Genomic DNA, 17489 nt, shown 5'->3' on the forward strand with positions numbered 1-17489 from the left:
GGAGCTGTGTTATTCCCCCTCATATATCACTGTACGGTCCCCTCTCCCTATATAATTACCACATATCAGTGTGTGCTGGAGCTGTGTTATTCCCCCTCATATTATCACTGTACGGTTCCCTCTACCCTATATAATAATAATTACCACATATCAGTGTGTGCTTGGAGCTGTGTTATTCCCCCTCATATATCACTGTACAGTCCCCTCTCCCCTATATAATAACTAATACCACATATCAGTGTGTGCTGGGGGAGCTGTGTTATTCCCCCTCATATATCACTGTACAGTCCCCTCTTCCCTATATAATAATAATACCACATATCAGAGTGTGTGCTGGGAGCTGTGTTATTCCCCCTCATATATCACTGTACAGTCCCCTCTCCCCTATATAATAATAATAGCACATATCAGTGTGTGCTGGGAGCTGTGTTATTCCCCCTCATATATCACTGTACAGTCCTCTCTCCCTATATAATAATAATACCACATATCAGTGTGTGCTGGAGCTGGTGTTATTCCCCCTCATATATCACTGTACAGTCCCCTCTCCCTATATAATAATAATACCACATATCAGTGTGATCTGGGAGCTGTGTTATTCCCCCTCATATATCACTGTACAGTCCTCTCTCCCCTATATAATAATAATACCACATATCAGTGTGTGCTGGGAGCTGTGTTATTCCCCCTCATATATGACTGTACGGTCCCCTCTCCCCTTATATAATAATAATAGCACATATCAGTGTGTGCTGGGAGCTGTGTTATTCCCCCTCATATATCACTGTACAGTCCCCTCTCCCCTATATAATAATAATAATAGTACCACATATCAGTGTGTGCTGGGAGCTGTGTTATTCCCCCTCATATATCACTATACAGTCCCCTCTCCCCTATATAATAATAATAGCACATATCAGTGTGTGCTGGGAGCTGTGTTATTCCCCTCATAAATCACTGTACAGTCCCTCTCTCCTATATAATAATAGCACATATCAGTATGTGCTGGGAGCTGTGTTATTCCCCCTCATATATCACTGTACAGTCCCCTCTCCCCTATATAATAATAATACCACATATCAGTGTGTGCTGGGAGCTGTGTTATTCCCCCTCATATATCACTGTACAGTCCCCTCTCCCCCCTATATAATAATAATAGCACATATCAGTGTGTGCTGGGAGCTGTGTTATTCCCCCTCATATATCACTGTACAGTCTCCTCTCCCTATATAATAATACTACCACATATCAGTGTGTGCTGGGAGCTGTGTTATTCCCCCTCATATATCACTGTACAGTCCCCTCTCCCCTATATAATAATAGCACATATCAGTGTGTGCTGGGAGCTGTGTTATTCCCCCTCATATATCACTGTACGGGCCCCTCTCCCCTATATAATAAGAATAGCACATATCAGTGTGTGCTGGGAGCTGTGTTATTCCCCCTCATATATCACTGTACAGTCCCCTCTCCCCCTATATAATAATAATAGCACATATCAGTGTGTGCTGGGGAGCTGTGTTTTTCCCCCTCATATATCACTGTACAGTCCCCCTCTCCCCCTATATAATAATAATAGCACATATCAGTGTGTGCTGGGAGCTGTGTTATTCTCCCTCATATATCACTGTACAGTCCTCTCTCCCTATATAATAATAATACCACATATCAGTGTGTGCTGGGAGCTGTGTTATTCCCCCTCATATATCACTGTACAGTCCCCTCTCCCTATATAATAATAATACCACATATCAGTGTGATCTGGGAGCTGTGTTATTCCCCCTCATATATCACTGTACAGTCCTCTCTCCCTATATAATAATAATACCACATATCAGTGTGTGCTGGGAGCTGTGTTATTCCCCCTCATATATGACTGTACGGTCCCCTCTCCCCTTATATAATAATAATAGCACATATCAGTGTGTGCTGGGAGCTGTGTTATTCCCCCTCATATATCACTGTACAGTCCCCTCTCCCCTATAGAATAATAATAATAGTACCACATATCAGTGTGTGCTGGGAGCTGTGTTATTCCCCCTCATATATCACTATACAGTCCCCTCTCCCCTATATAATAATAATAGCACATATCAGTGTGTGCTGGGAGCTGTGTTATTCCCCTCATAAATCACTGTACAGTCCCCTCTCTCCTATATAATAATAGCACATATCAGTATGTGCTGGGAGCTGTGTTATTCCCCCTCATATATCACTGTACAGTCCCCTCTCCCCTATATAATAATAATACCACATATCAGTGTGTGCTGGGAGCTGTGTTATTCCCCCTCATATATCACTGTACAGTCCCCTCTCCCCTATATAATAATAATACCACATATCAGTGTGTGCTGGGAGCTGTGTTTATCCCCCCTCATATATCACTGTACAGTCCCCTCTCCCCTATATAATAATACTACCACATATCAGTGTGTGCTGGGAGCTGTGTTATTCCCCTCATTTATCACTGTACAGTCCCCTCTCCCCTATATAATAATAATACCACATATCAGAGTGTGCTGGGAGCTGTGTTAATTCCCCCTCATATATCACTGTACAGTCCCCTCTCCCCTATATAATAATAATAATACCACATATCAGTGTGTGCTGGGAGCTGTGTTATTCCCCCTCATATATCACTGTACGGTCCCCTCTCCCTATATAATACCACATATCAGTGTGTGCTGGGAGCTGTGTTATTCCCCCTCATATATCACTTGTACGGTTCCCTTTACCCTATATAATAATAATACCACATATCAGTGTGTGCTTGGAGCTGTGTTATTCCCCCTCATATATCACTGTACAGTCCCCCTCTCCCCTATATAATAATAATAATACCACATATCAGTAGTGTGCTGGGAGCTGTGTTATTCCCCCTCATATATCACTGTACAGTCCCCTCTCCCCTATATAATAATAATACCACATATCAGTGTGTGCTGGGAGCTGTGTTATTCCCCTCATATATCACTGTACAGTCCCCTCTCCCCTATATAATAATAGCACATATCAGTGTGTGCTGGGAGCTGTGTTATTCCCCCTCATATATCACTGTACGGGCCCCTCTCCCCTATATAATAAGAATAGCACATATCAGTGTGTGCTGGGAGCTGTGTTATTCCCCCTCATATATCACTGTACAGTCCCCTCTCCCCCCTATATAATAATAATAGCACATATCAGTGTGTGCTGGGAGCTGTGTTTTTCCCCCTCATATATCACTGTACAGTCCCCCTCTCCCCCTATATAATAATAATAGCACATATCAGTGTGTGCTGGGAGCCGTGTTATTCCCCCTCATATATCACTGTACAGTCCTCTCTCCCCTATATAATAATAATACCACATATCAGTGTGTGCTGGGAGCTGTGTTATTCCCCCTCATATATCAGTGTACAGTCCCCTCTCCCTATATAATAATAATACCACATATCAGTGTGATCTGGAGCTGTGTTATTCCCCCTCATATATCACTGTACAGTCCTCTCTCCCCCTATATAATAATAATACCACATATCAGTGTGTGCTGGGAGCTGTGTTATTCCCCCTCATATATGACTGTACGGTCCCCTCTCCCCTTATATAATAATAATAGCACATATCAGTGTGTGCTGGAAGCTGTGTTATTCCCCCTCATATATCACTGTACAGTCCCCTCTCCCCTATATAATAATAATAGTACCACATATCAGTGTGTGCTGGGAGCTGTGTTATTCCCCCTCATATATCACTATACAGTCCCTTCTCCCCTATATAATAATAATAGCACATATCAGTGTGTGCTGGGAGCTGTGTTATTCCCCTCATAAATCACTGTACAGTCCCCTCTCTCCTATATAATAATAGCACATATCAGTATGTGCTGGAGCTGTGTTATTCCCCCTCATATATCACTGTACAGTCCCCTCTCCCCTATATAATAATAATACCACATATCAGGTGTGTGCTGGGAGCTGTGTTATTCCCCCTCATATATCACTGTACAGTCCCCTCTCCCCTATATAATAATAATACCACATATCAGTGTGTGCTGGGAGCTGTGTTATCCCCCCTCATATATCACTGTACAGTCCCCTCTCCCCCTATATAATAATACTACCACATATCAGTGTGTGCTGGGAGCTGTGTTATTCCCCCTCATATATCACTGTACAGTCCCCTCTCCCCTATATAATAATAATACCACATATCAGTGTGTGCTGGGAGCTGTGTTATTCCCCTCATTTATCACTGTACAGTCCCCTCTCCCCTATATAATAATAATACCACATATCAGAGTGTGCTGGGAGCTGTGTTATTCCCCCTCATATATCACTGTACAGTCCCCTCTCCCCTATATAATAATAATAATACCACATATCAGTGTGTGCTGGGAGCTGTGTTATTCCCCCTCATATATCACTGTACGGTCCCCTCTCCCTATATAATACCACATATCAGTGTGTGCTGGGAGCTGTGTTATTCCCCCTCATATATCACTGTAGGGTTCCCTCTACCCTATATAATAATAATACCACATATCAGTGTGTGCTTGGAGCTGTGTTATTCCCCCTCATATATCACTGTACAGTCCCCTCTCCCCTATATAATAATAATAATAATACCACATATCAGTGTGTGCTGGGAGCTGTGTTATTCCCCCTCATATATCACTGTACAGTCCCCTCTCCCCTATATAATAATAATACCACATATCAGTGTGTGCTGGGAGCTGTGTTATTCCCCCTCATATATCACTGTACAGTCCCCTCTCCCCTATATAATAATAATATCACATATCAGTGTGTGCTGGGAGCTGTGTTATTCCCCCTCATATATCACTGTACAGTCCCCTCTCCCCCTATATAATAATAATACCACATATCAGTGTGTGCTGGGAGCTGTGTTATTCCCCTCATATATCACTGTACAGTCCCCTCTCCCCTATATAATAATAATAGCACATATCAGTGTGTGCTGGGAGCTGTGTTATTCCCCCTCATATATCACTGTACAGTCCTCTCTCCCCTATATAATAATAATACCACATATCAGTGTGTGCTGGGAGCTGTGTTATTCCCCCTCATATATCACTGTACAGTCCCCTCTCCCTATATAATAATAATACCACATATCAGTGTGATCTGGGAGCTGTGTTATTCCCCCTCATATATCACTGTACAGTCCTCTCTCCCCTATATAATAATAATACCACATATCAGTGTGTGCTGGGAGCTGTGTTATTCCCCCTCATATATGACTGTACGGTCCCCTCTCCCCTTATATAATAATAATAGCACATATCAGTGTGTGCTGGGAGCTGTGTTATTCCCCCTCATATATCACTGTACAGTCCCCTCTCCCCTATATAATAATAATAATAGTACCACATATCAGTGTGTGCTGGGAGCTGTGTTATTCCCCCTCATATATCACTATACAGTCCCCTCTCCCCTATATAATAATAATAGCACATATCAGTGTGTGCTGGGAGCTGTGTTATTCCCCTCATAAATCACTGTACAGTCCCCTCTCTCCTATATAATAATAGCACATATCAGTATGTGCTGGGAGCTGTGTTATTCCCCCTCATATATCACTGTACAGTCCCCTCTCCCCTATATAATAATAATACCACATATCAGTGTGTGCTGGGAGCTGTGTTATTCCCCCTCATATATCACTGTACAGTCCCCTCTCCCCCCTATATAATAATATTAGCACATATCAGTGTGTGCTGGGAGCTGTGTTATTCCCCCTCATATATCACTGTACAGTCTCCTCTCCCTATATAATAATACTACCACATATCAGTGTGTGCTGGGAGCTGTGTTATTCCCCCTCATATATCACTGTACAGTCCCCTCTCCCCTATATAATAATAGCACATATCAGTGTGTGCTGGGAGCTGTGTTATTCCCCCTCATATATCACTGTACGGGCCCCTCTCCCCTATATAATAAGAATAGCACATATCAGTGTGTGCTGGGAGCTGTGTTATTCCCCCTCATATATCACTGTACAGTCCCCTCTCCCCCTATATAATAATAATAGCACATATCAGTGTGTGCTGGGAGCTGTGTTTTTCCCCCTCATATATCACTGTACAGTCCCCTCTCCCCCTATATAATAATAATAGCACATATCAGTGTGTGCTGGGAGCTGTGTTATTCCCCCTCATATATCACTGTACAGTCCTCTCTCCCCTATATAATAATAATACCACATATCAGTGTGTGCTGGGAGCTGTGTTATTCCCCCTCATATATCACTGTACAGTCCCCTCTCCCTATATAATAATAATACCACATATCAGTGTGATCTGGGAGCTGTGTTATTCCCCCTCATATATCACTGTACAGTCCTCTCTCCCCTATATAATAATAATACCACATATCAGTGTGTGCTGGGAGCTGTGTTATTCCCCCTCATATATGACTGTACGGTCCCCTCTCCCCTTATATAATAATAATAGCACATATCAGTGTGTGCTGGGAGCTGTGTTATTCCCCCTCATATATCACTGTACAGTCCCCTCTCCCCTATATAATAATAATAATAGTACCACATATCAGTGTGTGCTGGGAGCTGTGTTATTCCCCCTCATATATCACTATACAGTCCCCTCTCCCCTATATAATAATAATAGCACATATCAGTGTGTGCTGGGAGCTGTGTTATTCCCCTCATAAATCACTGTACAGTCCCCTCTCTCCTATATAATAATAGCACATATCAGTATGTGCTGGGAGCTGTGTTATTCCCCCTCATATATCACTGTACAGTCCCCTCTCCCCTATATAATAATAATACCACATATCAGTGTGTGCTGGGAGCTGTGTTATTCCCCCTCATATATCACTGTACAGTCCCCTCTCCCCTATATAATAATAATACCACATATCAGTGTGTGCTGGGAGCTGTGTTATCCCCCCTCATATATCACTGTACAGTCCCCTCTCCCCTATATAATAATACTACCACATATCAGTGTGTGCTGGGAGCTGTGTTATTCCCCCTCATATATCACTGTACAGTCCCCTCTCCCCTATATAATAATAATACCACATATCAGTGTGTGCTGGGAGCTGTGTTATTCCCCCTCATATATCACTGTACGGTTCCCTCTACCCTATATAATAATAATACCACATATCAGTGTGTGCTGGGAGCTGTGTTATTCCCCCTCATATATCACTGTACAGTCCCCTCTCCCCTATAAAATAATAATAATACCACATATCAGTGTGTGCTGGGAGCTGTATTATTCCCCCTCATATATCACTGTACAGTCCCCTCTCCCCTATATAATAATAATACCACATATCAGTGTGTGCTGGGAGCTGTGTTATTCCCCCTCATATATCACTGTACAGTCCCCTCTCCCCTATATAATAATAATATCACATATCAGTGTGTGCTGGGAGCTGTGTTATTCCCCCTCATATATCACTGTACAGTCCCCTCTCCCCCCTATATAATAATAATAGCACATATCAGTGTGTGCTGGGAGCTGTGTTATTCCCCCTCATATATCACTGTACAGTCTCCTCTCCCCCTATATAATAATACTACCACATATCAGTGTGTGCTGGGAGCTGTGTTATTCCCCCTCATATATCACTGTACAGTCCCCTCTCCCCTATATAATAATAGCACATATCAGTGTGTGCTGGGAGCTGTGTTATTCCCCCTCATATATCACTGTACGGGCCCCTCTCCCCTATATAATAAGAATAGCACATATCAGTGTGTGCTGGGAGCTGTGTTATTCCCCCTCATATATCACTGTACAGTCCCCTCTCCCCCTATATAATAATAATAGCACATATCAGTGTGTGCTGGGAGCTGTGTTTTTCCCCCTCATATATCACTGTACAGTCCCCTCTCCCCCTATATAATAATAATAGCACATATCAGTGTGTGCTGGGAGCTGTGTTATTCCCCCTCATATATCACTGTACAGTCCTCTCTCCCCTATATAATAATAATACCACATATCAGTGTGTGCTGGGAGCTGTGTTATTCCCCCTCATATATCACTGTACAGTCCCCTCTCCCTATATAATAATAATACCACATATCAGTGTGATCTGGGAGCTGTGTTATTCCCCCTCATATATCACTGTACAGTCCTCTCTCCCCTATATAATAATAATACCACATATCAGTGTGTGCTGGGAGCTGTGTTATTCCCCCTCATATATGACTGTACGGTCCCCTCTCCCCTTATATAATAATAATAGCACATATCAGTGTGTGCTGGGAGCTGTGTTATTCCCCCTCATATATCACTGTACAGTCCCCTCTCCCCTATATAATAATAATAATAGTACCACATATCAGTGTGTGCTGGGAGCTGTGTTATTCCCCCTCATATATCACTATACAGTCCCCTCTCCCCTATATAATAATAATAGCACATATCAGTGTGTGCTGGGAGCTGTGTTATTCCCCTCATAAATCACTGTACAGTCCCCTCTCTCCTATATAATAATAGCACATATCAGTATGTGCTGGGAGCTGTGTTATTCCCCCTCATATATCACTGTACAGTCCCCTCTCCCCTATATAATAATAATACCACATATCAGTGTGTGCTGGGAGCTGTGTTATTCCCCCTCATATATCACTGTACAGTCCCCTCTCCCCTATATAATAATACCACATATCAGTGTGTGCTGGGAGCTGTGTTATCCCCCCTCATATATCACTGTACAGTCCCCTCTCCCCTATATAATAATACTACCACATATCAGTGTGTGCTGGGAGCTGTGTTATTCCCCCTCATATATCACTGTACAGTCCCCTCTCCCCTATATAATAATAATACCACATATCAGTGTGTGCTGGGAGCTGTGTTATTCCCCCTCATATATCACTGTACGGTTCCCTCTACCCTATATAATAATAATACCACATATCAGTGTGTGCTGGGAGCTGTGTTATTCCCCCTCATATATCACTGTACAGTCCCCTCTCCCCTATATAATAATAATAATACCACATATCAGTGTGTGCTGGGAGCTGTATTATTCCCCCTCATATATCACTGTACAGTCCCCTCTCCCCTATATAATAATAATACCACATATCAGTGTGTGCTGGGAGCTGTGTTATTCCCCCTCATATATCACTGTACAGTCCCCTCTCCCATATATAATAATAATATCACATATCAGTGTGTGCTGGGAGCTATGTTATTCCCCCTCATATATCACTGTACAGTCCCCTCTCCCCCTATATAATAATAATACCACATATCAGTGTGTGCTGGGAGCTGTGTTATTCCCCTCATATATCACTGTACAGTCCCCTCCCCCTATATAATAATAATACCACATATCAGTGTGTGCTGGGGGCTGTGTTATTCCCCTCATATATCACTGTACAGTCCCCTCCCCCTATATAATAATAATACCACATATCAGTGTGTGCTGGGGGCTGTGTTATTCCCCTCATATATCACTGTATGGTCCCCTCTCCCCTATATAATAATACCACATATCAGTGTGTGCTGGGAGATGTGTTATTCCCCCTCATATATCACTGTACAGTCCCCTCTCCCCCTGTATAATAATAATACCACATATCAGTGTGTGCTGGGAGCTGTGTTATTCCCCCTCATATATCACTGTACAGTCCCCTCTCCCCTATATAATAATAATAGCACATAGTGTGTGCTGGGAGCGGTGTTATTCCCCCTCATATATCACTGTACAGTCCCCTCTCCCCTATATAATAATAATACCACATATCAGTGTGTGCTGGGAGCTGTGTTATTCCCCTCATATATCACTGTACAGTCCCCTCTCCCCTATATAATAATAATACCACATATCAGTGTGTACTGGGAGCTGTGTTATTCCACCTCATATATCACTGTACAGTCCCCTCTCCCCTATATAATAATAATATCACATATCAGTGTGTGCTGGGAGCTGTGTTATTCCCCCTCATATATCACTGTACAGTCCCCTCTCCCCTATATAATAATAATAGCACATATCAGTGTGTGCTGGGAGCTGTGTTATTCCCCCTCATATATCACTGTACAGTCCCCTCTCCCCTATATAATAATAATAGCACATATCAGTGTGTGCTGGGAGCTGTGTTATTCCCCCTCATATATCACTGTACAGTCCCCTCTCCCCTATATAATAATATACCACATATCAGTGTGTGCTGGGAGCTGTGTTATTCCCCCTCATATATCACTGTACAGTCCCCTCTCCCCTATATAATAATAATAGCACATATCAGTGTGTGCTGGGAGCTGTGTTATTCCCCCTCATATCACTGTACGGTCCCCTCTCCCACTATATAATAATACCACATAGTGTGTGCTGGGAGCTGTGTTATTCCCCCTCATATATCACTGTACAGTCCCCTCTCCCCTATATAATAATAGCACATATCAGTGTGTGCTGGGAGCTGTGTTATTCCCCCTCATATATCACTGTACGGTCCCCTCTCCCCTATATAATAATACCACATATCAGTGTGTGCTGGGAGCTGTGTTATTCCCCTCATATATCACTGTACAGTCCCCTCTCCCCTATATAAAAATAATAGCACATATCAGTGTGTGCTGGGAGCTGTGTTATTCCCCCTCATATATCACTGTACAGTCCCCTCTCCCCTATATAATAATAGCACATATCAGTGTGTGCTGGGAGCTGTGTTATTCCCCCTCATATATCACTGTACGGGCCCCTCTCCCCTATATAATAAGAATAGCACATATCTGTGTGTGCTGGGAGCTGTGTTATTCCCCCTCATATATCACTGTACAGTCCCCTCTCCCCCTATATAATAATAATAGCACATATCAGTGTGTGCTGGGAGCTGTGTTTTTCCCCCTCATATATCACTGTACAGTCCCCTCTCCCCCTATATAATATTAATAATAGCACATATCAGTGTCTGCTGGGAGCTGTGTTATTCCCCCTCATATATCACTGTACAGTCCTCTCTCCCCTATATAATAATAATACCACATATCAGTGTGTGCTGGGAGCTGTGTTATTCCCCCTCATATATCACTGTACAGTCCCCTCTCCCTATATAATAATAATACCACATATCAGTGTGATCTGGGAGCTGTGTTATTCCCCCTCATATATCACTGTACAGTCCTCTCTCCCCTATATAATAATAGCACATATCAGTGTGTGCTGGGAGCTGTGTTATTCCCCCTCATATATCACTGTACGGGCCCCTCTCCCCTATATAATAAGAATAGCACATATCTGTGTGTGCTGGGAGCTGTGTTATTCCCCCTCATATATCACTGTACAGTCCCCTCTCCCCCTATATAATAATAATAGCACATATCAGTGTGTGCTGGGAGCTGTGTTTTTCCCCCTCATATATCACTGTACAGTCCCCTCTCCCCCTATATAATATTAATAATAGCACATATCAGTGTGTGCTGGGAGCTGTGTTATTCCCCCTCATATATCACTGTACAGTCCCCTCTCCCCTATATAATAATAATAGTACCACATATCAGTGTGTGCTGGGAGCTGTGTTATTCCCCCTCATATATCACTATACAGTCCCCTCTCCCCTATATAATAATAATAGCACATATCAGTGTGTGCTGGGAGCTGTGTTATTCCCCTCATAAATCACTGTACAGTCCCCTCTCTCCTATATAATAATAGCACATATCAGTATGTGCTGGGAGCTGTGTTATTCCCCCTCATATATCACTGTACAGTCCCCTCTCCCCTATATAATAATAATACCACATATCAGTGTGTGCTGGGAGCTGTGTTATTCCCCCTCATATATTACTGTACAGTCCCCTCTCCCCTATATAATAATAATACCACATATCAGTGTGTGCTGGGAGCTGTGTTATCCCCCCTCATATATCACTGTACAGTCCCCTCTCCCCTATATAATAATACTACCACATATCAGTGTGTGCTGGGAGCTGTGTTATTCCCCCTCATATATCACTGTACAGTCCCCTCTCCCCTATATAATAATAATACCACATATCAGTGTGTGCTGGGAGCTGTGTTATTCCCCTCATTTATCACTGTACAGTCCCCTCTCCCCTATATAATAATAATACCACATATCAGAGTGTGCTGGGAGCTGTGTTATTCCCCCTCATATATCACTGTACAGTCCCCTCTCCCCTATATAATAATAATAATACCACATATCAGTGTGTGCTGGGAGCTGTGTTATTCCCCCTCATATATCACTGTACGGTCCCCTCTCCCTATATAATACCACATATCAGTGTGTGCTGGGAGCTGTGTTATTCCCCCTCATATATCACTGTACGGTTCCCTCTACCCTATATAATAATAATACCACATATCAGTGTGTGCTGGGAGCTGTGTTATTCCCCCTCATATATCACTGTACAGTCCCCTCTCCCCTATATAATAATAATAATACCACATATCAGTGTGTGCTGGGAGCTGTGTTATTCCCCCTCATATATCACTGTACAGTCCCCTCTCCCCTATATAATAATAATACCACATATCAGTGTGTACTGGGAGCTGTGTTATTCCCCCTCATATATCACTGTACAGTCCCCTCTCCCCTATATAATAATAATATCACATATCAGTGTGTGCTGGGAGCTGTGTTATTCCCCCTCATATATCACTGTACAGTCCCCTCTCCCCCTATATAATAATAATACCACATATCAGTGTGTGCTGGGAGCTGTGTTATTCCCCTCATATATCACTGTACAGTCCCCTCCCCCTATATAATAATAATACCACATATCAGTGTGTGCTGGGGGCTGTGTTATTCCCCTCATATATCACTGTACAGTCCCCTCCCCCTATATAATAATAATACCACATATCAGTGTGTGCTGGGGGCTGTGTTATTCCCCTCATATATCACTGTATGGTCCCCTCTCCCCTATATAATAATAATACCACATATCAGTGTGTGCTGGGAGATGTGTTATTCCCCCTCATATATCACTGTACAGTCCCCTCTCCCCCTGTATAATAATAATACCACATATCAGTGTGTGCTGGGAGCTGTGTTATTCCCCCTCATATATCACTGTACAGTCCCCTCTCCCCTATATAATAATAATAGCACATAGTGTGTGCTGGGAGCGGTGTTATTCCCCCTCATATATCACTGTACAGTCCCCTCTCCCCTATATAATAATAATACCACATATCAGTGTGTGCTGGGAGCTGTGTTATTCCCCTCATATATCACTGTACAGTCCCCTCTCCCCTATATAATAATAATACCACATATCAGTGTGTGCTGGGAGCTGTGTTATTCCCCCTCATATATCACTGTACAGTCCCCTCTCCCCTATATAATAATAATATCACATATCAGTGTGTGCTGGGAGCTGTGTTATTCCCCCTCATATATCACTGTACAGTCCCCTCTCCCCTATATAATAATAATAGCACATATCAGTGTGTGCTGGGAGCTGTGTTATTCCCCCTCATATATCACTGTACAGTCCCCTCTCCATAATAATAATAGCACATATCAGTGTGTGCTGGGAGCTGTGTTATTCCCCCTCATATATCACTGTACAGTCCCCTCTCCCCTATATAATAATATACCACATATCAGTGTGTGCTGGGAGCTGTGTTATTCCCCCTCATATATCACTGTACAGTCCCCTCTCCCCTATATAATAATAATAGCACATATCAGTGTGTGCTGGGAGCTGTGTTATTCCCCCTCATATCACTGTACGGTCCCCTCTCCCACTATATAATAATACCACATAGTGTGTGCTGGGAGCTGTGTTATTCCCCCTCATATATCACTGTACAGTCCCCTCTCCCCTGTATAATAATAATACCACATATCAGTGTGTGCTGGGAGCTGTGTTATTCCCCCTCATATATCACTGTACGGTCCCCTCTCCCCTATATAATAATACCACATATCAGTGTGTGCTGGGAGCTGTGTTATTCCCCCTCATATATCACTGTACAGTCCCCTCTCCCCTATATAATAATACCACATATCACTGTGTGCTGGGAGCTGTGTTATTCCCCTCATATATCACTGTACAGTCCTCTCTCCCCTATATAATAATAATACCACATATCAGTGTGTGCTGGGAGCTGTATTATTCCCCCTCATATATCACTGTACAGTCCCCTCTCCCCTATATAATAATAATACCACATATCAGTGTGTGCTGGGAGCTGTGTTATTCCCCCTCATATATCACTGTACAGTCCCCTCTCTCCCTATATAATAATAATAGCACATATCAGTGTGTGCTGGGAGCTGTGTTATTCCCCCTCATATATCACTGTACAGTCCCCTCTCCCCTATATAATAATAATATCACATATCAGTGTGTGCTGGGAGCTGTGTTATTCCCCCTCATATATCACTGTACAGTCCCCTCTCCCCTATATAATAATAATAGCACATATCAGTGTGTGCTGGGAGCTGTGTTATTCCCCCTCATATATCACTGTACAGTCCCCTCTCCTCTATATAATAATAATAGCACATATCAGTGTGTGCTGGGAGCTGTGTTATTCCCCCTCATATATCACTGTACAGTCCCCTCTCCCCTATATAATAATATACCACATATCAGTGTGTGCTGGGAGCTGTGTTATTCCCCCTCATATATCACTGTACAGTCCCCTCTCCCCTATATAATAATAATAGCACATATCAGTGTGTGCTGGGAGCTGTGTTATTCCCCCTCATATCACTGTACGGTCCCCTCTCCCACTATATAATAATACCACATAGTGTGTGCTGGGAGCTGTGTTATTCCCCCTCATATATCACTGTACAGTCCCCTCTCCCCTGTATAATAATAATACCACATATCAGTGTGTGCTGGGAGCTGTGTTATTCCCCCTCATATATCACTGTACGGTCCCCTCTCCCCTATATAATAATACCACATATCAGTGTGTGCTGGGAGCTGTGTTATTCCCCCTCATATATCACTGTACAGTCCCCTCTCCCCTATATAATAATAATAATAATAATAGTACCACATATCAGTGTGTGCTGGGAGCTGTGTTATTCCCCCTCATATATCACTATACAGTCCCCTCTCCCCTATATAATAATAATAGCACATATCAGTGTGTGCTGGGAGCTGTGTTATTCCCCTCATAAATCACTGTACAGTCCCCTCTCTCCTATATAATAATAGCACATATCAGTATGTGCTGGGAGCTGTGTTATTCCCCCTCATATATCACTGTACAGTCCCCTCTCCCCCTATATAATAATAATACCACATATCAGTGTGTGCTGGGAGCTGTATTATTCCCCCTCAAATATCACTGTACAGTCCCCTCTCCCCCCTATATAATAATACTACCACATATCAGTGTGTGCTGGGAGCTGTGTTATTCCCCCTCATATATCACTGTACAGTCCCCTCTCCCCTATATAATAATAGCACATATCAGTGTGTGCTGGGAGCTGTGTTATTCCCCCTCATATATCACTGTACGGGCCCCTCTCCCCTATATAATAAGAATAGCACATATCAGTGTGTGCTGGGAGCTGTGTTATTCCCCCTCATATATCACTGTACAGTCCCCTCTCCCCCTATATAATAATAATAGCACATATCAGTGTGTGCTGGGAGCTGTGTTTTTCCCCCTCATATATCACTGTACAGTCCCCTCTCCCCCTATATAATAATAATAGCACATATCAGTGTGTGCTGGGAGCTGTGTTATTCCCCCTCATATATCACTGTACAGTCCTCTCTCCCCTATATAATAATAATACCACATATCAGTGTGTGCTGGGAGCTGTGTTATTCCCCCTCATATATCACTGTACAGTCCCCTCTCCCTATATAATAATACCACATATCAGTGTGATCTGGGAGCTGTGTTATTCCCCCTCATATATCACTGTACAGTCCTCTCTCCCCTATATAATAATAATACCACATATCAGTGTGTGCTGGGAGCTGTGTTATTCCCCCTCATATATGACTGTATGGTCCCCTCTCCCCTTATATAATAATAATAGCACATATCAGTGTGTGCTGGGAGCTGTGTTATTCCCCCTCATATATCACTGTACAGTCCCCTCTCCCCTATATAATAATAATAATAGTACCACATATCAGTGTGTGCTGGGAGCTGTGTTATTCCCCCTCATATATCACTATACAGTCCCCTCTCCCCTATATAATAATAATAGCACATATCAGTGTGTGCTGGGAGCTGTGTTATTCCCCTCATAAATCACTGTACAGTCCCCTCTCTCCTATATAATAATAGCACATATCAGTATGTGCTGGGAGCTGTGTTATTCCCCCTCATATATCACTGTACAGTCCCCTCTCCCCTATATAATAATAATACCACATATCAGTGTGTGCTGGGAGCTGTGTTATTCCCCCTCATATATCACTGTACAGTCCCCTCTCCCCTATATAATAATAATACCACATATCAGTGTGTGCTGGGAGCTGTGTTATCCCCCCTCATATATCACTGTACAGTCCCCTCTCCCCTATATAATAATACTACCACATATCAGTGTGTGCTGGGAGCTGTGTTATTCCCCCTCATATATCACTGTACAGTCCCCTCTCCCCTATATAATAAAAATACCACATATCAGTGTGTGCTGGGAGCTGTGTTATTCCCCTCATTTATCACTGTACAGTCCCCTCTCCCCTATATAATAATAATAATACCACATATCAGAGTGTGCTGGGAGCTGTGTTATTCCCCCTCATATATCACTGTACAGTCCCCTCTCCCCTATATAATAATAATAATACCACATATCAGTTTGTGCTGGGAGCTGTGTTATTCCCCCTCATATATCACTGTACGGTCCCCTCTCCCTATATAATACCACATATCAGTGTGTGCTGGGAGCTGTGTTATTCCCCCTCATATATCACTGTACGGTTCCCTCTACCCTATATAATAATAATACCACATATCAGTGTGTGCTGGGAGCTGTGTTATTCCCCCTCATATATCACTGTACAGTCCCCTCTCCCCTATATAATAATAATAATACCACATATCAGTGTGTGCTGGGAGCTGTGTTATTCCCCCTCATATATCATTGTACAGTCCCCTCTCCCCTATATAATAATAATACCACATATCAGTGTGTGCTGGGAGCTGTGTTATTCCCCCTCATATATCACTGTACAGTCCCCTCTCCCCTATATAATAATAATATCACATATCAGTGTGTGCTGGGAGCTGTGTTATTCCCCCTCATATATCACTGTACAGTCCCCTCTCCCCCTATATAATAATAATACCACATATCAGTGTGTGCTGGGAGCTGTGTTATTCCCCTCATAAATCACTGTACAGTCCCCTCCCCCTATATAATAATAATACCACATATCAGTGTGTCTGGGGGCTGTGTTATTCCCCTCATATATCACTGTACAGTCCCCTCCCCCTATATAATAATAATACCACATATCAGTGTGTGCTGGGGGCTGTGTTATTCCCCTCATATATCACTGTATGGTCCCCTCTCCCCTATATAAT

The sequence above is a fragment of the Taudactylus pleione genome, unplaced genomic scaffold, assembly GCF_031769625.1.
Source record: "Taudactylus pleione unplaced genomic scaffold, aTauple2 ptg000569l, whole genome shotgun sequence".
In the NCBI taxonomy this organism is placed as follows: Eukaryota; Metazoa; Chordata; class Amphibia; order Anura; family Myobatrachidae; genus Taudactylus; species Taudactylus pleione.